At 32.9% G+C, this 25,786-nt stretch overlaps 2 long non-coding RNA genes and 1 pseudogene across 3 annotated transcripts; 1 reads left to right on the top strand and 2 right to left on the bottom strand.

Moving 5' to 3' along the window:
* Nucleotides 1–1,672: 1,672 nt before the first annotated feature.
* On the bottom strand, nt 1,673–14,257 carry LOC146955892 (uncharacterized). Its single transcript, XR_015012404.1, has 3 exons — nt 13,603–14,257; nt 6,469–6,836; nt 1,673–1,881 (listed from the first exon to the last, which is right to left on the bottom strand). It is a non-coding gene; the product is annotated as an uncharacterized LOC146955892 (long non-coding RNA).
* A 1,110-nt stretch (nt 14,258–15,367) lies between these two features.
* LOC146955891 (uncharacterized) lies at nt 15,368–20,803 on the top strand (annotated as a pseudogene). Its single transcript, XR_015018146.1, has 10 exons — nt 15,368–15,589; nt 15,703–15,875; nt 15,979–16,101; nt 17,680–17,723; nt 17,807–17,936; nt 18,037–18,188; nt 19,158–19,346; nt 19,692–19,921; nt 20,157–20,293; nt 20,419–20,803. The product of XR_015018146.1 is annotated as an uncharacterized LOC146955891 (transcript).
* Nucleotides 20,804–21,634: 831 nt separating this feature from the next.
* On the bottom strand, nt 21,635–23,036 carry LOC146955890 (uncharacterized). Its single transcript, XR_015018145.1, has 2 exons — nt 22,199–23,036; nt 21,635–22,112 (listed from the first exon to the last, which is right to left on the bottom strand). It is a non-coding gene; the product is annotated as an uncharacterized LOC146955890 (long non-coding RNA).
* Nucleotides 23,037–25,786: the final 2,750 nt, after the last annotated feature.

The raw sequence follows: 25,786 nt of genomic DNA, 5'->3' as shown, positions 1-25,786 counted from the left end.
TCAAAAGATAAAATAAATTCAAACTGTTTTCAACTTTTCATGTGAGTTATAAACTATTTTCAAAAACTATACTGAAAAGTTTTTGGAAATAAGCAGAAAACAACTTGAAAAATGATTTATAATAAGGGATGTGTTTTATGATTTTGTTGGTTTTGTCTATCTACTTTGAGCTAGATATTATGTGACTCTCATTTTGACAACCACTACTATTAGGCTTGTATTGTCATACGTCTCAACGGTGATGACGAGTGGTTCAGTGGTGTCCGTGAACAATTATCACCGGTGAGGATATGAATTCCAAGAGGACAGTGTGAAGACGATTAGAAGCTTTGAAGAGATATAGTTAAAGACTATTTACTTTGTTGAATACACCATACAACTTTTAGAATCTGTCGGCGATTCGACAACATATCATCGCTCAAATTCAAGTTGGAACTTGCAGGACCTCCATGATTCCACCAACAGTTTTCCAAGTTGTTGATGCATGTAAGTCCCTTTCATCTGTTTTTTTTTGTCTTTCTGTTATGTTATTTCGTTTGGGTTAAGGAATTAAGAGAGTCTTTGTTTATTGAAATTATTTATAGAGTCTTTGTCTGGTGAAGAATAGAGAAGCTCAAGTTATTGAGCATGATCATAATCACATTATGTAAGTATCTAAATATCTTTAAAATCTGTTTTTGCTAAATTTTGGTAAGCTGGCACTCATCCAAATTAAGGACTTATTGAATGACCAAATTGCCTCTTCTAAGGGCAAAAATGGAATTTTCATGAGGCATTATTTTTATATTTAGTTATAGTATATATGAAAGCATTGTTTAAGTTTAATAGCATCTGTTTGTGCTTGATTTGCAATCATAAGAGAAAATAGGGGAAAAAGAAAATAAGTACTATATATGAATTCATTTTAATCAAAAGGACTATCTTTTCGATTGTCTTTTGATTTCATGTCATTTGATCTAACAACTTGAACATTTGAACTAAAATAGGATTAATTAAACTTGAGATGGGTTTTGGGTTTTGAGTTGAACTAATTTTATTTGGATCAAGTCAGGTTGAGCAAAAGTTTGTCTATTTGTGGTTGTTTGTCATTCAAGCTTAACAAGTTAATTTAAGTTGTCCATAAACTTAAATTGAATCAAATTCAGACAAAAAATGACCATATTAAAAGTTTTGAAGTTAAACTATTTTTGCTGATACATGTCAAATTAACATAGGCGTAGAATAGAATAGGCGAGAAGGGTTTCCAAGTCTGATTTTCTATTACATGTCATCAACTTGATTTTAAAAGCCTAAAACATCATTTTTAAGAGTCGAACAAGCCTCAAATATGTTAGACAACACGGTATACATGTTAGAATAACGATTGAGAAATCATGATAAATCGCCATGATTGATAGTACGACAACCCAATACAAATTATAGATTTTTTTTCAAACAGTCTACGCTATTTTAACAATACACTAACTTTACTCGGGAGAATCTACTAAAATGGCAACCTACAAAGGGAGAACTGAACTACAACAATGCGCGCTACCCATTATTTTTACTCAATTCTAGAAACATAAGCTGAACTCTTATCATAGTTGAAAACCAATGCCTTGTTTTTGTACAAGTCAAACCAACATGTAACCAATGTCAAAACACATACTAAACATAAGAATAACAGGACAAAACAAGGTATCTAAAGCATAAGGTCAAAACTAGGTATTCCAAGTCAAAACTAGGTATTCAATGTTGCTTTACAATAACAGGGCAACGTATAAGAATTCATGCATGTGGCATATTTATTGTAAAGCAAATTTGAAGTATGCAATTGTAAAATGGATCTTGAGATGCGTGTCTGCTGAATCCAGATCTTCGTCAATTTAAGTCTGCAGCAGCCTGAAAGAGCAATTCAAATTTCAATCACCACAATTTTAATAAAAATAGACTAAATACATTTACAGATGTTATATTTCAAAATGTGATCTATCCTAAACAATGTTACTAGAACATCTATAACAGTATTGCATACTGAGTGGAATTTGCAACTAAATTCAGACTCACTATTTTGTTTAGGTTGCATATTTCTCAGTTGCTACAAATATCGTTTCTTTACAAACTGAATTAAAGTTGTTGATATAGTTATTCACAGAAATTTTGTGATAGCTTGCGTATCCTAAAAGAATGCATTTTTAAAGGGGAGGAACAACCGAGCATGACAAAGACTCCACATTTATCACATACAATGTCATCCCTTCCACCCTTTTCATACTTCCTCAAAACTCAATAAAAATACTTTCTCCAAGTTTTTCTTAGTTCCATTGTAAGGAACTGGGAACTTATATTCATAGTTCTTATTTTATACCTAAAAATGAACATGCAGCTACAATATTAATTGTAACAGCCCGATTTTCGTTAGATTTATTTTATTATTTATTTATGAGTGATATATGTGCTCTTATGTGATTAATTGCCTCTTTGTGTATTTTTTTTGGCTGGGAATTGTAGAATTCGGTGTTAGAGGGGTATTTTAGTCATTTTGGGCTCAGGGGTATTTTGGTCATTTTACAATTGGGGTAATTTTGTAATTTTGTTGAGAATTATTTTTAATGCTTAGTGAGAGTGGGTATTTTACTAAGTACTAGAGAGAGTGTAGTAATTATTTTAATTACCGGTAAGTGACCGTTAATGTTATATTTTACCGTTAAGTGAGTAGTAACATTTTAGGTTAGAATAGAAATGGGTTAGACCCATTAAGGTGTGGTGGGTTAAGCCCAATTAAGTAAAGCCTATTTAAACACTAGTGTTAGTAGTGAAATAGGGTTTTTGGCAACAATTGTCAATTGGGAGAAGAGGAAGAAAGAGATAGAGATAGAGAGAAGATAAGGGCTTGGAGAGGAGAACTCAAGGAGGCTAGAGGGAGCTAGAGAACCAAGCTTTGGGAGCTAAAGTGAAGCTTTAGTTGGTGTTGAGGATAATTAAGGTAAGGGGGTCAGAATTCAAGCATAATTAATAGTCATTACTCTTCCCTAATTCTTTGGTTAAGTGGTAAATTTGATTATTATAAGTAGAAATTCGTGCTTAATTTTGAGGGTAGGATTCTATGCATGAATTGAATGATAATTGTATTGTTTTTGTTAAATTTGTATGACAAAATGGGTTTATATACATATAACATGTTCTTGAGTGAAATAGTTGATGAATTATGTTGTAGTTGTTGAATTGATGGTAAATTCATGATTGGTTGCTGTTGTTGATGTTGTGAGATGTTGTTGTTGATGAATTGAACCTTGGGTACTCATAATTTTGAACTTGTGTTGACTTGTGTTGATTATTTGAAGTTTTCATGAAAATGGGTCAAATGATGATTTTGGTTAAGAGAATGTTTTGGGGCAAGTTGTATATGGTTTTGAGTGTCTTTTCATGTTTAGAAATGTTTAAACAAGCTTTGGAATCAAATTTGGGCATTGGGGAGTCAAAATTGAGGTTTTGGGGGTGAAAATGGCTCTTTTTCCCGAAACTACTGTCACAACTCGCACTGCACTCGCAGTGGCGAGTTGGATGCGAGCAGGAGTGGCTTCTTGGGAGCTACTCGCAGTTGCGAGTAAAGTTACTCGCAGTTGCGAGTTGCACAGGACAGCACCCCCTGTTTCGCATTCTTGCATCTTTTTCCCTCGTCTCTGTTTTGATTTAGTCTTTGATGTAAACATGGAAGTTGTAGATAATCTTGTTATCTTTCCAATGGTTTTGGTTTGACTTAAAAATGATTCTTGAATTTTAAGTTATGAGGAAAATGCTCTAAGGATGTCTTATAGAAATTTTTGCGAAAATTCCGCATAACCACTTGTAAGTCGACCCAAACCTTATGGATTGTTTCCTATTTTCAAACTTTGGTTCTAGGAGTTCAATTATGGTTTTTAAACTGTGATGTGTTGAGTCTAACTTGTTTTACTTAGAAAATGGGGAATTATTTGAAAAATGATGATTGAGACGAACTTTGTGATTTTCGTGATTTGGTTATGTTTAGCCGGTGAAACGCCAAGGTATCCTCTACTGCACCTATATGTGGCCTAGAGGTATGCTTCGTTGAGGCATTGCATCTTGTTTACTTGGTTTGGTTAATTTCGATTATTTTGAAAATGAGATAAGCTAGACGAATGTTGTTAAAAATGGTCCCTTTGGACCAATTGCCTTGTTAATCTCTTGTGAGTAATTTTATATGATCAATTGAGAATGTATGACTGGTTGTTGAAGGTTGTATATGATAATTATCATAAAAGATGTATTTATCTACTTTGCTTGTTTATGAGAAGTATGTGGAATTGTTGTGAGATATAGTGTAGTTGATGATGACTTATGTGATGATGCCTCATATGTGAATGGTGAAATGTGAATGTGTGTGGACATGAATACTTGATAATGCTAATGTTGTTGAATTGGTCAATGTAATTGGAGGTGTACTTTTACATTGTCGTTGGTGGTTGTATGTTAAAGTGGTGCATTATCGGGTCGTTGTTGTATGTCCATGCATCATAACATATGGGTTAGTTGTGAAATGTAAAAGGAGGTGTACTTTTACATAGTAAGAGGAGGTGTACTCTTACTTAGATGTGCGGTTGGCATCTATTGTTGTTGTATGGTACCACATGCATGTATGTGTCGAGTATAGGCGCATTGCATATCAAAATGAAATATTGATGTGATACTTGAATGTTGTATGTCGGTGGCAAATATATGTTGCTTGTAATAATTGGATTGGTTGAATGAATATGTGAAAATTATTGAGATTAATTGACTTCTTTGTATCCAATTATTATTCCTTAATTATGATTGATGTAATACTAACCTCCAGTGGTTTTGACCGCCTACCTGTCTGTATGGATGGGTAGACGCTGTGCAGGAGTAGTCCGTTTGCGGTGAGTGCTTGGATAGCTGGAGTTAGCCTCTGCTATCATTTTGGAGTTTAGTTTAGGGCTCTGATTAGGTCGAGTCGGTGTCCCTTTCTTTTGTTGGATTTTATTTATGTTGAAGTGTACTCATTGTTGAGACTTTGGAGGATTTTATGTTGATGTCGATGTATGACCATGGCATATGTATTGTTTTGATTTTGGAGATGTATGATATTATCCGCTGTGACTGATGAGATGTTATTTATATATGCATGACTGTTGTTATTTTGGTTTAGACGTAACGTCTAATTCTTGAATATTTGCTATATTCGCATGTTTTATTGCTTTAATAGAATTCGGACATTACATTAATCACTAAGTTTCTCCCCAATGACAAGTCATGCAATTATAATTACTGCATTTTGTGGAGCAGTAGTAGATTTTGTTAGCTTATCTGCCTATGCTATGCCTACTATCCACTGATCATTCCTTGTACAACTAATTAATAAACTATGTCAATATTCCTCATAAGGAAAAATCAATTAAGGATAATATTTCTTAATTTGTGCAGAGACAAAGTTTAGGACGACCTTCATAGCAGCACATATTTCATCAAACCACCAAATCTAACAGTTTCATGGTAGAAGATAATGAAACAAAAGAGAAAATAGGAAAAACACTACTTACATAATCATATATGTTATCAATAAATTGAAAGTTGACATGGTATTGCATGAAGAAATAGATATCGGGATAATTGCCTTTCTATTTCAGATCGTTTATTGTAGCACCAGATTGTCATGACAAAGACTCCACATTTATCACATACAATTTCATCCCTTTTACCCATTTCATACTTCCTCAAAACTCAATAAAAATACTTTCTCCAAGTTTTTCTTAGTTCCATTGTAAGGAACTGGGAACTTATATTCATAGTTCTTATTTTATACCTAAAAATGAACATGCAGCTACAATATTAATCACTAAGTTTCTCCCCAATGACAAGTCATGCAATTATAATTACTGCATTTTGTGGAGCAAGAGTAGATTTTGTTAGCTTATCTGCCTATGATATGCCTACTATCCACTACCCTTTAAAATAAACTGATCATTCCTTGTGCAACTAATTAATAACCTATGTCAATATACCACAGAAGGAAAAATCAATTAAGGATAATATTTCTTAATTTGTGCACAGAGACAAAGTTTAAGTCCACTTTCATAGCAGCACATATTTCATCAAACCATCAAATCTAACAATTTCATGGTAGAAGATAATGAAACAAAATAGAAAATAGGAAAAAACTACTAACATAATCATATATGTTATCAATAAATTGAAAGTTGACATGGTATTGCATGAAGAAATAGATATAGGAATAGTAATTGACTTTCTATTTCAGATCGTTTATTGTAGCACCAGATTGTCATATCCCCTATTTGCAATTCAATTCATTATTGGCCACAAATAGATCTCAAGCAATTCAAATACTTATGAAACATAATCGTTTATGAAAAATGAAATATATAACAGGAGTTGGTATGTTTACACATAAAAAGGTATATTTACACATAAAAAGATAGGTGGTTACTTTACCTCATGAATAACGCCCACCAACAATCCACTACATCAATGTCCAGCAACTTCATCCTAAAAATAATATTAAAAAATTAGAATGTAAAAAAAAGGTTATTATACCATGTACCAACTAATAATGTGAGAAAATAAATACCGGAGCAGCTCCAGCAGCTGGAATCACCACAACCGGAGCCACGAGTTGTTGTAGCTCGAGGCCATTCCATGTTGCGACAGCTAGTAAACTACGCACTTTTGATGTTATGGAACCGGGGGTCCGCCTTCCCAATATATGCGGGTAGAAATCCTGAATATGTCTACCCTGGTTCATCATATGGTTACGGTGATATCCGTGAATCACAGCTAAAGTCTCTACATCTGCAAAGAACCTGAAATAAATCCACTGTCAGATTGTCCAAGAATATCAGAATAAGCAATAGGACCTTTAAATATAACTCAATGCATACTTTAATTTATCAAACAAATATCAGAATAACAACACAAGAACTACACAAACATATTATCAACCAAATCAACACAGTTAACATTCAATCTAATGCCGCAAAATTTAATCACTCAAGCATACATAGTGACTATAATACTATAAGCATAACCATTAAAATCCATTGACAAAATTATATCAAAACATTAAACTCAACCAATAAAATTTGACAAAATTATCTAAATTATCCAAAACAGTAAATCAACAACAAAATCCTGAACTTTATATTTAAAAACACAAACAATTATAGATTTCTACCCTCCTAGTCGGGCTTCATAAATCAGCGGTGGATACAGAACAGCATCATCGACATTCTCATAGAGAATCTCAAAAGTGTTCTCCTCATTAAGTATAACACCAGCATTCTCCTGGTTCTCCTGATCATTATTAAACTCAATAGCGGCGTTATCAACAGGGGCGGAGCCACTCACATGGTTGTGGGGACTCCTGCTTGCACAAATTTTTCTATTTTTTTATACATATACTGCTAATAACACCCCACCCACAATTGTTTTAGTAATTTCAAACATATCAAACACTTCCAACCCACTGCCCAAGCCCAAGGCCCAATTGGCTAACAAAATTCTGCTTCACCAACAACACAACACAGCCGCCAACCATCAGTTCACCAATTCACAACACGCTTCTTTCTTTCATTCTATCTCACAAGGAACAAACAAACTCCCTCTCTGTTTCAACAACATCAAAAAATCAACCACATCCACATCCTTCTTACAAAATAAAACTTCCTCTTCCTTGTTTCTTGTGTCTCTAATCTTCTTATTCTTTATTTTTTCTCTCTTCCTCCATTGATGGTGATCTTAGAGGTACACTCTCTTCCTTATTTTTATGATTTTAAACTTATTTGTTTTATTTGTTTATTATTGTAATGAGAGTTAACATTTATTATTACCTTGTTGATATTGAATTTAAGTTGTTTGTGTAAACTTTATTGTTAGGGTTTGATAAGTGATTATTTGGAATTATTCAACAATCTTAAACTTTACTGTTATTTTATTGCTTTAAGTGTTTGTGTTGATGATTTTATGTTCTTTTTATGATTGATTTCCTATGATTTTTATGTACTCATGAGGAGTGTTTATAGGGTAGTTATAACTTATAAAAAAAAAAGTAGTGTTTTTAGAATTATAAATTGATTATACTCAGCAGTAAACATTCAATGAAGAGATTTTACAAACCAATTTCAGAATCAGAACAATCATCAACTCCAAATCCTAATCCTCAAACACTTGATAAATGTGAAAGTATACAATTGGGTCCACCTTTGATGAATGTGAAAGTATACAATATAGTGCCTCCACTAGTTGAAATTCCTGGCTCCGCCCCTGGTTATCAACATTCCCATCAAGAATCACAAGGTTCTGGTTCTCCTCATTAAGTATAACACCAGCATTCTCCTACTCATTATTAAATTCAACACCAGCGTTCCTGCTCATTATTAAATTCAACACCAGCGTTATCAACATTCCCATATGTCAATTAACTAATCCTGATGTTAACTTTTATTGATAGTAACGGATTTTAATGAAGATGGTGAATTGTACAAGCTGTTTGAGGAAGCCAGTGATGTTCCAAACCTTGAATTTTTGGATCCTATTCGTTTTGATCAGAAGGGTGACGAAGGCCCCGAGCCACAACACTGACATCCTGACCCGCTGCCTCTACCACCATTGATGGTGCATCTTCCAGGCTTCATGCCTGTAGTAGAACTATATCAAGAACACCATCTGCTTGCCGAAAATCCTGTTCTTCCTGCTTTTCAAGCTGAGAACCTTGTGATTCTTGATGGGAATGTTGATAATGCTGGTGTTGAATTTAACAATGAGCAGGAGAACCAGGATAATGGTGGTGTTATACTTAATGAGGAGAACCAGAACCTTGTGATTCTTGATGGGAATGTTGATAACGCCGCTGTTGATTTAATAATGAGCAGGAGAACCAGGAGAATGCTGGTGTTATTCTTAATGAGGAGAACCAGAACCTTGTGATTCTTGATGGGAATGTTGATAACGCTGTTGTTGAGTTTAATAATGAGCAGGAGAATGTTGGTGTTATACTTAATGAGGAGATCTGAGGAGAACCAGAACCTTGTGATTCTTGATGGGAATGTTGATAACGCCGCTGTTGAGATTAATAATGAGCAGGAGAACCAGGAGAGTGTTGGTGTTATACTTAATGAGGAGAACCAAAACCTTGTGATTCTTGATGGGAATGTTGATAACGCCGCTGTTGAGTTTAATAATGAGCAGGAGAACCAGGAGAGTGCCGGTGTTATACTTAATGAGAAGAACCAGAACCTTCTGATTTTGATAGGAATGTTGATAACGCCGCTGTTGAGTTTAAGAATGAGCAGGAGAACCAGGAGAATGCTGGTGTTATACTTAATGAGGAGATCAAGAATCACAAGGTTCTGGTTCTACTCATTAAGTATAACATCAGCATTCTCCTAGTTCTCCTGCTCATTATTAAACTCAACAGCGGCGTTATCAACATTCCCATCAAGAATCACAAGGTTCTGGTTCTCCTAATTAAGTATAACACCAGCATTCTCCTGGTTCTCCTACTCATTATTAATCTCAACAGGGGCGTTATCAACATTCCCATCAAGAATCACAAGGTTCTGGTTCTCCTCAGTAAGTATAACACCAGCATTCTCCTGGTTCTCCTGCTCATTATTAAATTCAACACATGCGTTATCAACATTCCCATCAAGAATCACAAGGTTCTCAGCTTGAAAAGTAGGAAGAACAGGATTTTGGGCAAGCAGATGGTGTTCTTGATATAGTTCTACTACAGGCATGAAGCTTGGAAGATGCACCAACAATGGTGGTTGAGGCAGCGGATCAGGATGTCGGTGTTATGGCTCGGGGCCTTCGTCACCCTTCTGATCAAAACGAATAGGATTCAAAAATTCAAGGTTTGGAACATCACTGGCTTCCTCAAACAGCTTGTACAATTCACCATCTTCATTTAAATCCATTACTATCAATAAAAGTTAACATCAGGATTAGTTAATTGACATATGGGAATGTTGATAACGCTGGTGTTGAATTTAATAATGAGCAAGAACGCTGGTGTTGAATTTAATAATGAGCAGGAGAATGCTGGTGTTATACTTAATGAGGAGAACCAGAACCTTGTGATTCTTGATGGGAATGTTGATAACGCCGTTGTTGAGTTTAATAATAAGCACGAGAACTAGGAGAATGCTGGTGTTATACTTAACGAGGAGAACCAAAACCTTGTGATTCTTGATGGGAATGTTGATAACGCCGCTGTTGAGTTTAATAATGAGCAGGAGAACTAGGAGAAAGCTGGTGTTATACTTAATGAGGAGAACCAGAACCTTGTGATTCTTGATGGGAATGTTGATAACGCCGCTGTTGAGTTTAATAATGAGCAGGATAACCAGGAGAATGCTGGTGTTATACTTAATGAGGAGAACCAGAACCTTCTGATTCTTGATGGGAATGTTGATAACGCCGCTGTTGAGTTTAATAATGTGCAGGATAACCAGGGGAATATTGGTGTTATACTTAATGAGGAGATCAAGAATCACAAGGTTCTGGTTCTCCTCATTAAGTATAACACCAGCATTTTCCTGGTTCTCCTGCTCATTATTAAATTCAACACCAGCGTTATCAACATTCCCATCAAGAATCACAAGGTTCTCAGCTTGAAAAGTAGGAAGAACAGGATTTTGGGCAAGCAGATGGTGTTCTTGATATAGTTATACTACAGGCATGAAGCTTGGAAGATGCACCAACAATGGTGGTTGAGGCAGCGGATCAGGATATTGGTGTTATGGCTCGGGGCCTTCGTCACCCTTCTGATCAAAACGAATAGGATTCAAAAATTCAAGGTTTGGAACATCACTGGCTTCCTCAAACAGCTTGTACAATTCACCATCTTCATTTAAATCCATTACTATCAATAAAAGTTAACATCAGGATTAGTTAATTGACATATGGGAATGTTGATAACGCTGGTGTTGAATTTAATAATGAGCAAGAACGCTGGTGTTGAATTTAATAATGAGCAGGAGAATGCTGGTGTTATACTTAATGAGGAGAACCAGAACCTTGTGATTCTTGATGGGAATGTTGATAACGCCGTTGTTGAGTTTAATAATGAGCACGAGAACTAGGAGAATGCTGGTGTTATACTTAATGAGGAGAACCAAAACCTTGTGATTCTTGATGGGAATGTTGATAACGCCGCTGTTGAGTTTAATAATGAGCAGGAGAACTAGGAGAAAGCTGGTGTTATACTTAATGAGGAGAACCAGAACCTTGTGATTCTTGATGGGAATGTTGATAACGCCGCTGTTGAGTTTAATAATGAGCAGGATAACCAGGAGAATGCTGGTGTTATACTTAATGAGGAGAACCAGAACCTTCTGATTCTTGATGGGAATGTTGATAACGCCGCTGTTGAGTTTAATAATGTGCAGGATAACCAGGGGAATATTGGTGTTATACTTAATGAGGAGATCAAGAATCACAAGGTTCTGGTTCTCCTCATTAAGTATAACACCAGCATTTTCCTGGTTCTCCTGCTCATTATTAAATTCAACACCAGCGTTATCAACATTCCCATCAAGAATCACAAGGTTCTCAGCTTGAAAAGCAAGAAGAACATGATTTTGGGTAAGTGTTCTTGATATAGTTCTACTACAGGCATGAGGCCTGGAAGATGCACCATCAATGGTGGTTGAGGCAGCGGGTCAGGATGTCGGTGTTGTGGCTCGGGGCCTTCGTCACCCTTCTGATTCCAAAAATTCAAGGTTTGGAACATCACTGGGTTACTAAAACAGCTTGTACAATTCACCATCTTCATTAAAATCCATTACTATCTATAAAGTTAACATCATGATTAGTTAATTGACATAAAATAAAATCGAAACAATCAATAATAAAAACATCAATTTTAGCAAATTAAACAATGAACAACAAATTAAGTTTTCCATAAATCTAACAAATTAGGGTTTTCTATTAATAAAACTTCTTCTAATTATGAACAGAAAATTAAATTCGAAAGCAACAATGGTGGAGTAGAGAAGATAATTAACCAACCTTTGAAGAAACGCAAGTGGGGTAAATTCAGAGGGAGCAAAGAACGTAGATAGCGATTACGAGACAAAACGAAGACGAGATTACGAGAAAAGACGAAATTGAAAACTACCACGTTAATTTCGAACTTGGGAAATATGAACTGGGCCCCTTCAGTTTACACAATACGGCCCATAGTAGGGGTGTGCAAATAAACTGGATATACTGAACTGATTTATAAAATTTGGTGGACCTGTCTAAAAAGCCCAATCCATTTTGCATAAAAACTGATCCAACCCAATTTTATTAAATCCAGAAAAAATTGTATCCATTTAAAACAGATAAAGTTAACTGTTTATGGTCTGTATCGTTTTAATAATCAGCACTCAGTTGCTTAGACAGTGAACAATATCACTTTGCATTCTCCATAATAGGATGTTGTCACTTTTACAGCAAACCTGAAGTAGATGATAACTATGGACTCATCTTATTGTGTTTGTCTTATAGTTTGAATCAACGGCTAACTAAAAGTAAAATCGCGTAACTCTACAACACCTTTGAGATTTCTCCCCTTCTCATATCTATTCTCTTCCATTAATTGGCTATTTCAACCCTTTTATAAATTCTGCCTCCACTATGATTCCAAGCTAACATGTCCTCTTTTGGGTCACAAAGTCAATGTTATTTTCCTTTTAGAAATGAGAAATTCCGCAGGTAAAAAAAACGGTTCGGGTAATAAAACCGGTTCAGGTGAAAATTCGGTTCAGGTAAAAAATTGGTTCAGGTAAAAAAATCCAGTTCAGTAAAAAACCAGTTCAGAACAAAATCCGGTTCAGATAGCATGAACCAGTTTTGAACTGGACTGAACTTTATCGAACCGGTTTTAAAAAAATCCATTTATTTTGTGAAAGTAGTTTTTTGATCCAAATTGTATCCATAAATCTAGTTTGGTTCAGTTTGGATAAACCATTTGCACACCCCTAGCCCATAGTGTGTATGTTTTAACTTTTATTTCACCGCGAGCTTTATTTATATGATTGTATTAAATCCTAATTAATATTCTCAAAATAGAAACTATTACTTCCCCCGTTTCAAAATAAGTGTCGTTTTAGCCAAAAAAATTTGTTTCAAAATGAATGTCACTTTCAGTTTTCAATGCAATAATAACTTTTTCTTTTCAATTGTACCCTCTCATTAATACTCTGCACATTACTTCCAAAGCATTACTTTTAAAACTAACCAATAGTTAATAAGGATAATTTGGTAAAATAACCATTATCTTTCTTTTAATCATTGCATATCTTAATATGTGTGTAAACACCTAAAACGACACTCATTTTGAAACGGAGGGAGTAATTTTTAGAAAAAGAAATTTGATATTAAACTAAAAAATAAACTATTCAAAAAGAAAAAATAAGTAATATATTTATGTTTTGTCACAAAAAAAAAAAAAAAAAATCAAGGCAACCCTTTAACATTATTAATTATTAGATAAGCATGACACATTAAAATTTCAAGGCAGCCGTAGATATGATATAGTTAAATATTATCAAAAGGATGAAAAAGAACTTGTAATAGAACCTGCGAAATATAATCCACCCCTGCAGCTAGAAGCAGCACAAAACATGTCAATGTCGACGCACTCGGTTACTATAGCCGTAGATATGGCCAGGCAAACTGAAGAGGTAAAATCTTATGCACTCGGTTACCATTTGGCTGGCCATGATAGGCATAAACGTGAGCTGCTGATGAGCCCAAGCCATCTCTTAATATGACCTCACAATAGCATGTCTTTTGATAAGGCTAGGCACACATTCATGGGACACAGCTGCCAAGGCAATAACAAGAGGAGGATCCACATGTTTGTCCAAAACATCAACATTTCCGGATAATTCAGAATAGTCTCAACAAGTTCTGCACTGCCTTCACCAGTCAGATTTAGATAGCTCCCACGGCAAACTTGGCTTCAACATAAACAGACTGATGCATCATATTCCTCCAATCAGATATTCATTATGATGCGGATATGTTTTCATTTGAGAATGAAAAAGATTGGCAAGCAACGAGAATTGTAATCAAAACTGTCACGTGTTGCCTCTTCATCTCTTCACGTTCATACTTCCCCCTTTGGCAAAAAAAAATCTATTTTTTATCTCGTGTTGTACTGGTTATTGTTTTTCCTCCATGGAGGAAAGATCAATTTTCCTTCAATGTACCTCACTATATTGACCATTATCATAGGGACCATGTTCATATGGCATTTTTTTACATTTCCCTGCCTTCATTCATGTAAAGACCAATTTCCCTTTCAGAGTTACTCCACTTAATAATTTATCACAAACAATAAATTTAATAATCCAACCGTCAAATCAAAAGTTTTTATTGAGTATTTCATCTTAAAAAAATTATTAAAATTTTAAACTATTTGATAGTACATCATTGATAATTTCAAATTAACATATACTAAGTTTTTAAAGAACAAGTAAATACCGGTGGTTAGATTACATAGTCACGATTTTCAAATTTATATAAAGTCTTGCGTGTTTGATAGATCTTTACGATATTATTATAATACTATACTAGATCAGTGGTTGGATTAAAAAAAAATTAATATCATTATAATACGTGACATGCATCCTCACATGTCATGCATTATATTATATTAATTTTAGATCAATGATTGAATTATTAAACAAGAGACAAACACATGATAAATGATATATGTACATTTATTTTGTGATAATTTTGATAACAACTTTCTTTCTTATATTCAAATCATGTTTTTTCTTTATCTCTTAGTTGTCTTAATTTTTATGTCAATACCTATTTTTTCCCCACAAATTTATGGTTGTCTCAAAAACTATCACACAAATGTTTATTCAAATAACACACCACCCTCCAATTTGTGTTAACACCACATAGCACGACTAACTTACACCCACCTAAAAACACTAAGGTGTAAGTTAGCAAGCTGCACCCACTTATAATTTATTAAAACACAATTTTGTTTATATTCTAATTAATTTTAAATAGAAGGGCAATTTTGTAACTAACTTAAAAAAAACCTTAAAAAAAGAAACAAAAAAGACAATGACATGCTTAAGGTACAAAACATGTAATAAAGACAAACTTTTAAAGAAACAATATTTGTAATGATGAAAGTGGATGTAAATTAGTTAAGGTTGTTAACTTGCACCTTAATAATACTTATAAAAATAAGTGTAATTAATCAAGTGGGTGTAGGTTCTTAATTTGCACCTTAATAATTTTAGGTGGGTGTAGCTTGCTAACTTGCACATTAGTATAACCAAACTTATTAACCCATGTGACATGTTCCTTAAAAAAAATAAACACATGTTCCATGCAAGTAGGTGAAAGAGATTATAATTAAAGAGAACAAAATCAATATCCCGTACTAACCAAACCCATAAGGAATTAATAGTTTGAGGAAATGGATTTGAGTGAGTTGAGAAAAGCTGTTGAGGAGGTTGAAGATGTCGATGACTTAGAGAATGCTTCATTTGTTCGTATACTTTGGGTTAATTTTTTAGGACAACATAGATGTCGTGTGAGTTTCCTCTACCCTGTTTCTGTCACTTCATTATTTATTCATTTTGTAGTTTAGAGATTTTAATATTTATGTTCTTATGTTATGAGGTTATGTCAAATTCTGTAATTCAGGCTATTCCTAGAAAGCGTTTCTATGATGTTGTTATGAAGAATGAGATTGCTTTACCATTTGGGAGCATGGCATTGACTTCTATTTTGGGTAAACTTGCACCTGATTGTGGTTTAGGTTATGTTGGTGAAGCAAGATTAACACCTGATTTATCTACTAAAAGGACAATTCCTTGGTACACATGCTCCTTCTTTACTGATATCATTTTATAAGATGTAGACTTTCTTAGAGAAGATAGAGTGAATTATTTAAACTGATTCAACTTTGTTCCATTATAGGAGCAAACAAGATGAAATGGTTTTAGGGGGGATCTGAATGTTAAACCTGGTCAACCATGGGAACAATGCCCGAGGGAGGCCTTAAGACGAGTTTCCAAAATTCTCAAACATGAATTTGACTTGGTATGTTCAACCATGTTGCATCTGTTGCATATATAGCTTTTTCTTGTTTAGGATGTACTATATGGTGTTTTATTCATCAGAAAATATATTTTTATGACCAACTTTAGACCATTTTTAAGACAATTTTTTAAATCCTTAACACATTTCAAAAAGATGGTTAAAATAGCTTGCAATAGATAATTTAGATCTCAAAATTCTTTAACGACTGATATTACAAAACTACATAACTATGGGTGCATTTAGTTTGCAGCAAAACTGTTTAACATATATGATGCAAACTAAATGCAGCCTGAATTATCTAAGTTTAGTTAGCATCACATAACTAGGGGTGTTCGTAGGTGGGTTTGGGTTTGGTGTAACTAAATCCAAAACCAAATTAAATAGGGTACTCCGGTTTGGGTGAGGTAAAATAACCACCCATTATACTACTGGGTGGGTTTGGGCAAACCCACTAATTTTTGGGTTGGGTTGGATTGGATAATGGGTTAACCAACTTATTTTTCTATTTTTTTAATATTAAATGACTAAATGACAAGTCCTCGTAATTTTGTTTTAAAATAGTACTCTACTTTTTAATTTTCTTAAAAAAATGTTTAACTTATTTGACTATAATTTTATGCATATAGAATATCAAATAATAAACTTCATCATAAAATACTTACAACAAATTAAAGTTGCATGACATAAAATTGCATTAGTATCAAAATAACCAAAGAGTACAACATATTAATTTGTAACTCTAGTATGTTTTGATTTTCAATATATAAGGTACAATGTGCATGTTTTGGAAATATAACTTTCTTCTACCCTATGAAAATAAAGATAAAAAATATTAACATTATTGAGTAAGTGGGTTTTTTGGGTTTGGGTCTGGTTTCACCCGAAACCCGTTTATTTTTATGTGTTTTCTATTTTTAGAAAGCATATCCACCCAATTACCCAACCTAACCCATTTTTTTGGGTTTTTGAGTGGGTTTGACCGGATTTTTTGGGTTGACCCAACCCATGAACACCCTTACACATAACTATGGGTGCATTTAGTTTGCATCACCAATTATATGGGTCCAAATTGGACCATTTTTTTCTACCATTAAGATTATAATTTTCAAGTGTGCAACTACGTGTAGGTGGATCTAAAAATTTGTAGTTAATGATTTTTAACGTTGGATATATCTAATAACAATATATTAAATATCATTAATCAGATATTTTAACTACGTTAACAACCTACATAGATGTCACAAAAGTTGTCTAACTTTTTTTTTATTTCAAAAACATACTCCCTCCGTTTCAAAATGAATGTCGCTTTAGCCAATTGCACACATATTAAGGAATGGAATAAAGTAGTCAAATATAATAGCAATTTTACCAAATTATCCTAATCAACTATTGGTTTGTTTTTCATTAAAGAAAAAATAATAATTTGGAAGTAGTGTAACATAGTATTAATTGAAGGGTACAATTGAAAAGAAAAAGTTATTATTACATTGGAAACTGAAAGCGACATTCATTTTAAAACAAATTTTTTTGGCTAAAACGACACTCATTTTGAAACTAATTTATATTCTGCTTCTATAGGTGGTAAATGCAGGATTTGAGAATGAGTTTTTTCTCTTGAAGAGGTATGCCATTCAATATTATCTTGTGATTTGATTAATGCAATTTACCATGCCATTTATTTATAAACATGAAGAAAAACAAACAGGGAAACGAAAGAAGAATGGATAAAATTTGACTCGAGTCCTTACTGCTGCTCGTCATCATTTGATGATGCTTCTCCAATACTTCGTGAAGTTACTTCTGCTTTGCATTCCATGGGTATCACAGTAGAACAGGTAAAAAACTTACGGAGTTTATAACATGGTTAATTGTTAATAAAATATATGACAAAATGGATTTATCTGATTTTCATTAGATTTACTTAAAATTTTGCAGGTACATGCAGAAAATGGAAAAGGTCAATTTGAGATTGTTTTGGGACATACCATTTGTACCGAAGCTGCAGACAACTTTGTTTACTCACGTGAAACTGTTAGGGCAATTGCTAGAAAAAATGGCTTGCTTGCAACATTTGTTCCAAAATAAGTGTCGTTGTAACATATATAATATGGGCAATGATACATAGACATACTTATATGGATACACCCTTTTACCTCCACATAGAAATGCAACATGTGGCATTTTCTCTTTCTCTCTCTCTAGTGTGTATTAGGTGTCATGTTTTGGTTGGTTGTGAAAAGGGTGGTACAATGTGTGTATGAGAAAAAGGTGTCTATGTATCTTTTTCCTTATAATATATAACTGGTGGAGTAAAGATTTGAAAGACAGTTCCCGTGAGCTTAGCTCAGTTGGTAGGGACATTGCATAATTTATGCAGTGGTCGGGGTTCGAACCTCGAACACCCCACTTCTTCACATTTAATTGTGTAAACTCTAGCCACTATGTTACTAGAAAAAAAAAAAAAAAAGATCTGAAAGACAAATTCTAGCTTGGTTAAAAAATTCAAGGTTTAAACCTACCTAGCTTTATTACCTGTCATAAACATATTTTTTAGGGTGCGTTTGTTTTGGATTTTTTCCAAAATATATCTATTTTTTCTTTTAAAAAAATCACTTTTTTCATTTTTAAGTGTTTGTTTAGGATTTTTAGAAAAATCATTTTATCAAAAAAATCTATTTTGATCCTAAAATGAAAAGCTATTAGGATTAGCTTTTTTCAAAATCTATTTTTTTCAACAACAATGAAGTAACACATGTACAAGTTAAAACTTTTTTTTTTTAAATGGATTTTTATGGGTAGTAGGCAAACAAAAATAACTTCAAATTTTTTTAAAAATCTCTAAAAAAAATCTCTAGATTCTTTTAACATAAAATTTAATTTTTTTTAAAGCTGAAACAAACGCACCTTTAGCCTCGGTGTGACCTTTTTAAAAGTTGTATGTTAGTCCACTTAAAAGCCTATTTTCTATTAATGTATTTAAATAAGTATGTTAATCATTTAAATAAGGTACAACTTAGAAAGTGTATATTAATCAGTGTTTTCTTTTGATATTGAAGGTACACATTAGATGATGCGGGTTCTGGATGCCATGTTCATCTAAGCTTGTGGCAGAATGACCAAAATGTATTTATAGCATCTGATGAATCATCAAAGTATGGAATATCAACGTTGGGAAAAGAATTTATGGCTGGAGTTCTATTTCATCTTTCTTCTATTTTGCCATTTTTAGCTCCACTTGCTATCAGGTTTTGTTATTTTTTTTCTTTTTGTCAAGTAACCAAGTGGCTAGAATCCACCCTGCATATAATAATGCATGTCTCTGCCAACTGAGTTATGCTCACGGGGACAGGTTTTGTCATCTATCACCACTCATTCTCCTAATTTTCATTTTTATAACTAAAAAGTGCTACCACCTTTTAAAATTCTTCAATTTACTGATAACTTCTGAAATTGTTCCTATACATGAAAAAGTTCACATTGTTTGACAACCAAGACTAAAGATAGTTTATAAACGCTAAGGCACCCTAAGGGAGGAACACAAATTATTATGCTTCTATGTTTTCTTACATGACTACTCAATTTGATTGCAGTTATGATAGGTTGCAACCAGTTACATGGGGTTCATACTTATTATAGGGAAATGAAAATAGGGAGGCTCCACTACGAGCTTCGTCTCCTCCCGGAACTCCCAATGGTTTAGTGAGTAATTTTGAGTTGAAATCATTAGATGGTACTGCAAATCCATACTTAGCCTTAGCTGCTACAATTGCTGCTGGCATTGATGGCCTTGGTCGGCATCTTCCTCTTCCTGAACCTGTTGGTAAGATAATATAAACCATACTTTTTTTCTTCATAATTTGCTACAATTATCTTCCTAACTGCTCTTTTATGTTTCTTTTTGCTGATTTGCAAGATGGTTTCATATTTCATAATTTTTTTGTTTCTTATAATCTTTAGCTTTTTTAAAAACATACAAATTTCTTAGAGTGCCATTAGTTAGGAATGGATCAAGTAAATAATATTATAATAACCTTCATATTTTAGGTATTCTGCAGATACAAATCCAAATCTAGAAAATCTTGAGAGATTGCCAAAATCACTTTCGGATTCATTGGAAGCACTCCATAAGGCTGACTTCCTTAAGGAATTTATTGGTGATAAGTTGCTGAAGGCCATAAAAGGAATTGGAATGGTAAATATGTTAATGTACATGATCTTCAATTTACAAGTCCTTAAGATATGAAAACATTAATTAATGTGATTTTTCCAGCCAAACTACAAATTTTGATGCTTAATTAATGTGACTTGTGATGCAAGGCTGAAGTTGATCAATACTCGAAGAACAAGGATGCATACAAGCAACTCATACACCGTTATTGATTTTGAAGAATCAATGTGACTTGAATGAAATACTAGTCAATTATTGGTTGTGGTGTGGGTGATCTAGAAGCCACGTAAAAAAAAAAAACTATTTTCTTGAATATGTTCGTTGAAACCCTATGTTCTTGAGATGGTTTTTTATGTTGGTTCGTTGATTTTGATTTGGGTCAGGTTTTATGTGTGGCTTGTATATATTTTTCATTTTCCCTTTTTCATCGTTATGCTTATCCCTCTGCAATGGGTAGTAGAGTAACCATGTACTCTATTTCCTTTATATTTATCGCTTGCCATTAAAATTAAAATTAAAAAAGACATTTTCATAGCTTGTGTTTATGCTTCTCAGTTTATAGTTCGAACCCGGTCATAACATTTGAAGTAACAATTTCGACATTCAAAATTTATTCATTTCAATTGAGAGTTAATTTTTTTTTTCCTTATAAAATATTTAGTTTTTGTTTTTTGTCGCCGTAGAAAAATTTATAATTTTTCGTCCATAAAATAAATGCACGCAATTAGAATCTCCACTATTTAAGTCAACATATATTTTTTCCTCAAAAAAAAAGTCAACATATATTTGAATGCATGTTTAGAAAATTATAAAATAAATCCTCAAAAAATAAATTTAAAAATTTGATTTATAAATCCCACTTTTCGTTATTTTTGTCTTGGGTTTTTTACATTTAAAAAAAACTAGAACGCCGACCCGTGCAACGCACGGGTCTCACGGGCCGGAATAATTTGATACATAATAAAACGAATAATTAATAAAGTTTTTAGTCCCTATAAATATATCAAATTTAGTTTTTAGTCCTCGTAAATTTTTTTGATAGATTTTGGTTTCTATAAAAAATTTCAGCACGTAGTTTAGTCCCTATTAAATTAAAATTTATTTAATTATGCTTAAAATTTTAAATTTTTTAATGATCTGTTACATACTTGTTCAAAACATTATAAAATGTTCCTTCGCTTAAACACATACTAAGCAAAGGCAAGCATACTAACTTGGTTTTATCAATCTGTACTTTTAATTTAACATGTGGATGCGTGGGATCTAGTTACTCAAGCCAAATCAGTATTGGGTTTTCTTCATCAAGCATACCAACTTGGTGAATGACTATCTAACATTCAGAAAAATATTAACACCTTCCGGAGGTAAATCTAAAAATAAATTTCGTACATTTAGAGGTCGAAGCGCTAATAAAAGACAATGATAATAAATTGTTGAATTAATACTTATGGCAATGAATAAATTTATTTAGGTGGACTGGAAAAAGTTTCCTTAGCTAAGTAAATATAGCCGACACAGCAACTTGAAGAAAATTAAAAACCAAACTGTAAAAAACAAAAGGAAAAAACACAGATTATTTAATGTCTGATTTATGCAGATTGAAGGAATTCGATAACAAAGCAAACGGCTCTAGCATTCGAGCAAGCTAAACATCTTTGTCGTCCTTGTGCTCAATTTTGACACGAACAACTCTGGCAGGTTTTGTGGCCGACGTCTGGCCAGCTTCATCATCATCAACAGCCACATAGTCAATGCTATTAGAGGACCTCTTAGCACCTGTTTTGGTGGTTGGTGTGTCAATCACACATGTATTGCTGCATGAGTCCTCAGCCTCTGGTACATCCTGCAGACATTGGCGGCAAACAATTTGATCAATTGTGTTACGGATTAATCCTTTACGGACTCATGAAAGATTAATGTAATAATTACCATCTGAACATTTGAATTGTTTAGCGCAGCACAATCCACACTAAGCTCAACAACAGATCCATCGTCGGAGTTATTAATTGTATTTGTTTCTCTACTGACTTTAGTCTCGTAGAGCTAACGTGCCTGCATGCACCTTCCATTCCACCGTAAAGACTCATCGCCACTGTATCAGAACACTTTTCACCACTGTTGCCTCCATCGATTCCTCACCGAACAGATCAGTTACCATACATTGATTGATTAGTAACTAATTTAGTAAGGGAACCATAGTTTCAATTATAAAATTAAAAAAGTATACCAAAAATTATATTAGGAGAATACCAGCACACAGATTTGTTAGCAAACAAATGAATAGTCACGCAACCGTTTAAAATTCCAGAGTAAACTTAAAAATGTCGTGATTTTATAGGAACTAAACATATTTATTTATAAACATAAAATTTCATTAGATATAGATAAAGAAACTATAAATTGTAATAAGTTAAATATAAAGTATGTAAATAAATTAAAAATTAAAAATATAATTATGTCTATATATACTATATTTTATTACCGTGTTTTTTAAATTCGTTTAAATATTATTTTAATTAATGGTTAAGAAAAGGGAAAATTTCTTATACGATATTTAGTGTGACAATAACAATAGTTAAATATCATAGTAATATGAAATCATGAATATAAATATGAAAAAGGGCGACAACGGATTATACCCATGTTGGAGAATCGACTTAAACTAAACAATTTTAGAAGCTACTATGCATGTGTTTGATTATGCGATGACCAAAATTGAGTTTGATTGAATTGATTTTATATATTTTTTTTTAAAAATAAAAGAAGGATTATATTAATTGGAAATGGATCCCAAATTTCTTTTGGATTTTCTTCTACCCAAATCTTATTTAAAAGACTTAAACGCACTTTTGGCCCCTAACTTTATCATAGTTGCAATTTTGGTCCCCTATTAAAAAAACCACTTTTTAACCCCCTAAGTTTACCCATTTTTTTCAACTTTAAGGTCCCCTTAATCTTGACTCTATCAACGCCCACGTGGCTCATCACTTAAGTGAGTTGGACGCCACATGCATTATTTTTCAATTAAATTTAAAAGAAAAAGCCACATGTGTATATTATAATTAAAGAAACAAAAAAGAAAAAGGTAATGGGAAGGGGCGCACGTGACAATCTTCATCTAAAACACAAACAACGATGTCAGCAGTTCAACATCTTACAACATGAACAACAACAAACCACTTATTATCAAAAGAAAAAAAAACTATGGTCCTCTTTAGAAAGAATTTATCAGGCCACACTCATGCTTTCTCACCTACCATTTCTTCTTCTTTTTCATGGATAAGAAAATTCAAGGATGAAGGTGACATTCACAGCCATGGTCATGTGTATTTATAGTTATACCGTATGAAAGAAAGAAGTAACAAACAACACCTTTGTGTTCTTAGTAAAGTGGATGAAAAAATGGGGGGAAAAAATTAGGTTTAGGGTTAGCTTTACGGATTAAGCATTTACCACGGTTTAGGGTTTATTTTTATCGAGAGAAACAGGTTTAGGGCTTCGTATATATAACCAAAATATTTGCTTCATAAAAAAAAAGGCGAGGATACGAATAAAATTTGTGCGATGCATTTTTTTAGATGGAATTTGTTATGTTAAATTGCAATCGTAAAAGTGTAGAAAATATTTGTTTCAAAAAAAAAAAAGGAGGATACGAATGAAATTTGTTAGGTTAATTTTTTTTTTTTTGAAAGGGAAATTTGTTAGGTTAATTAATAAATAAGGATTCGGATGGCCAAAACTATAGGAAAACAAATTTCGGATTTAAGTGAATTGATAACAAATTTCGGATATGAACAAAATTATAATTAGAGATAAATTTGAAATAGTTGTTTCGGAAAATAGAAGAGATAAATACGAAATAGTTGTTTTGGAAAATAGAAGAGATAAATATAATATGATCAATGGCTAAAATTGAATGGCGCCTAAATGCGCAAGATCCAATGGCTTAGAAAAGTGGATGAAAAAATGGGGGGAAAAATTAGGTTTAGGGTTAGCTTTACGGATTAAGCATTTACCACGGTTTAGGGTTTATTTTTATCGAGAGAAACAGGTTTAGGGCTTCGTATATATAACCAAAATATTTGCTTCATAAAAAAAAGGCGAGGATAAGAATAGAATTTGTGCGATGCATTTTTTTAGATGGAATTTGTTATGTTAAATTGCAATCGTAAAAGTGTAGAAAATATTTGTTTAAAAAAAAAAAGGAGGATACGAATGAAATTTGTTAGGTTAATTTTTTTTTTTTTGAAAGGGAAATTTGTTAGGTTAATTAATAAATAAGGATTCGGATGGCCAAAACTATAGGAAAACAAATTTCGGATTTAAGTGAATTGATAACAAATTTCGGATATGACCAAAATTTTAATTAGAGATAAATATGAAATATTTGTTTCGGAAAATAGAAGAGATAAATACGAAATAGTTGTTTCGGAAAATAGAAGAGATAAATATAATATGATCAATGGCTAAAATTGAATGGCGCCTAAATAGGCAAGATCCAATGGTTTAGAAAAGTGGATGAAAAAATGGGGGGAAAAATTAGGTTTAGGGTTAGCTTTACGGGTTAAGCTTTAGTAAATAAGATAGAGCGAACATCAATAAAAATATATAGAAATTGAAGCAATATTATCCTGTTGTAGAGACCATTTGTGTTTGCGGAGTTATTTCAGAGTATCAAAAAAGTGTAACTTTTTTATGGATACGAAAAACAAAATTTAAAAATTTTTTAAAGAAAAAAAAACTTAAAGTAAATTTTCATTTGAATCCCGAAGAAAATTTTAAAATCAAATTTAGATTTTGAGAAAAATAAAAGCATTGTTTTAGAGGAATAAAAAAAACAAATCAGAATAAATTAGTACATACCTTTTTTCCACATTATTTGTTTGATGAAAGGATAGGTAAAAGAAAGAAAATAAAAAGAAGAAATATTTTTTTCAAGGACATTTCATAGACAATCCGGATTCGTCCACCTATGAGTCTAAACATGTCAATTTCATAGCCATATGCCCATATTAAAATGGACGAGAGAAATTCTTTACGTTCTCTCCAAATCTTCACGCATTGTCCAAAATTGGATCAAACGTATAAATATAAGTGAATGATATTACCAAAAAGAACAATATATTGCAAAAACCAACCAATAGAATTTTGACTCTGAGCACTTCCATTGAGAGAATGGATTTGGTTGAGTTAATAAAAACGGTGCAAGAGGTTGATCAACTTGTGGATGACTTAGAGACTGATCTTTCATTTGTTCGTATGTATATCATGGGTTATATAGGATAATTTAAAATATCAAACTTTCTTTTTTTAAAGAGAGAGAAAAAAAACAAATTTACTTAATTAACTCATTAAGTTTTGTAATTCTCTTTCTTTTTTGGTGTCATTTCGTGAATACCATCCACATCCAAAAAAATATAGGGTAGTGTTAACTTATACCCTTAGGGCACATGTTAAAAAACTCAAAAGAAGAAATATTCTCTTAAATTGTGTGCATTCAATTCATTAAAAAGTTAA

The sequence above is a fragment of the Medicago sativa genome, chromosome 1 (genome assembly GCF_051527215.1).
Source record: "Medicago sativa cultivar Bolivia chromosome 1, Bolivia_mono, whole genome shotgun sequence".
NCBI lineage: Eukaryota > Viridiplantae > Streptophyta > Magnoliopsida > Fabales > Fabaceae > Medicago > Medicago sativa.
This window is presented reverse-complemented; position numbering and strand designations above follow the sequence as displayed.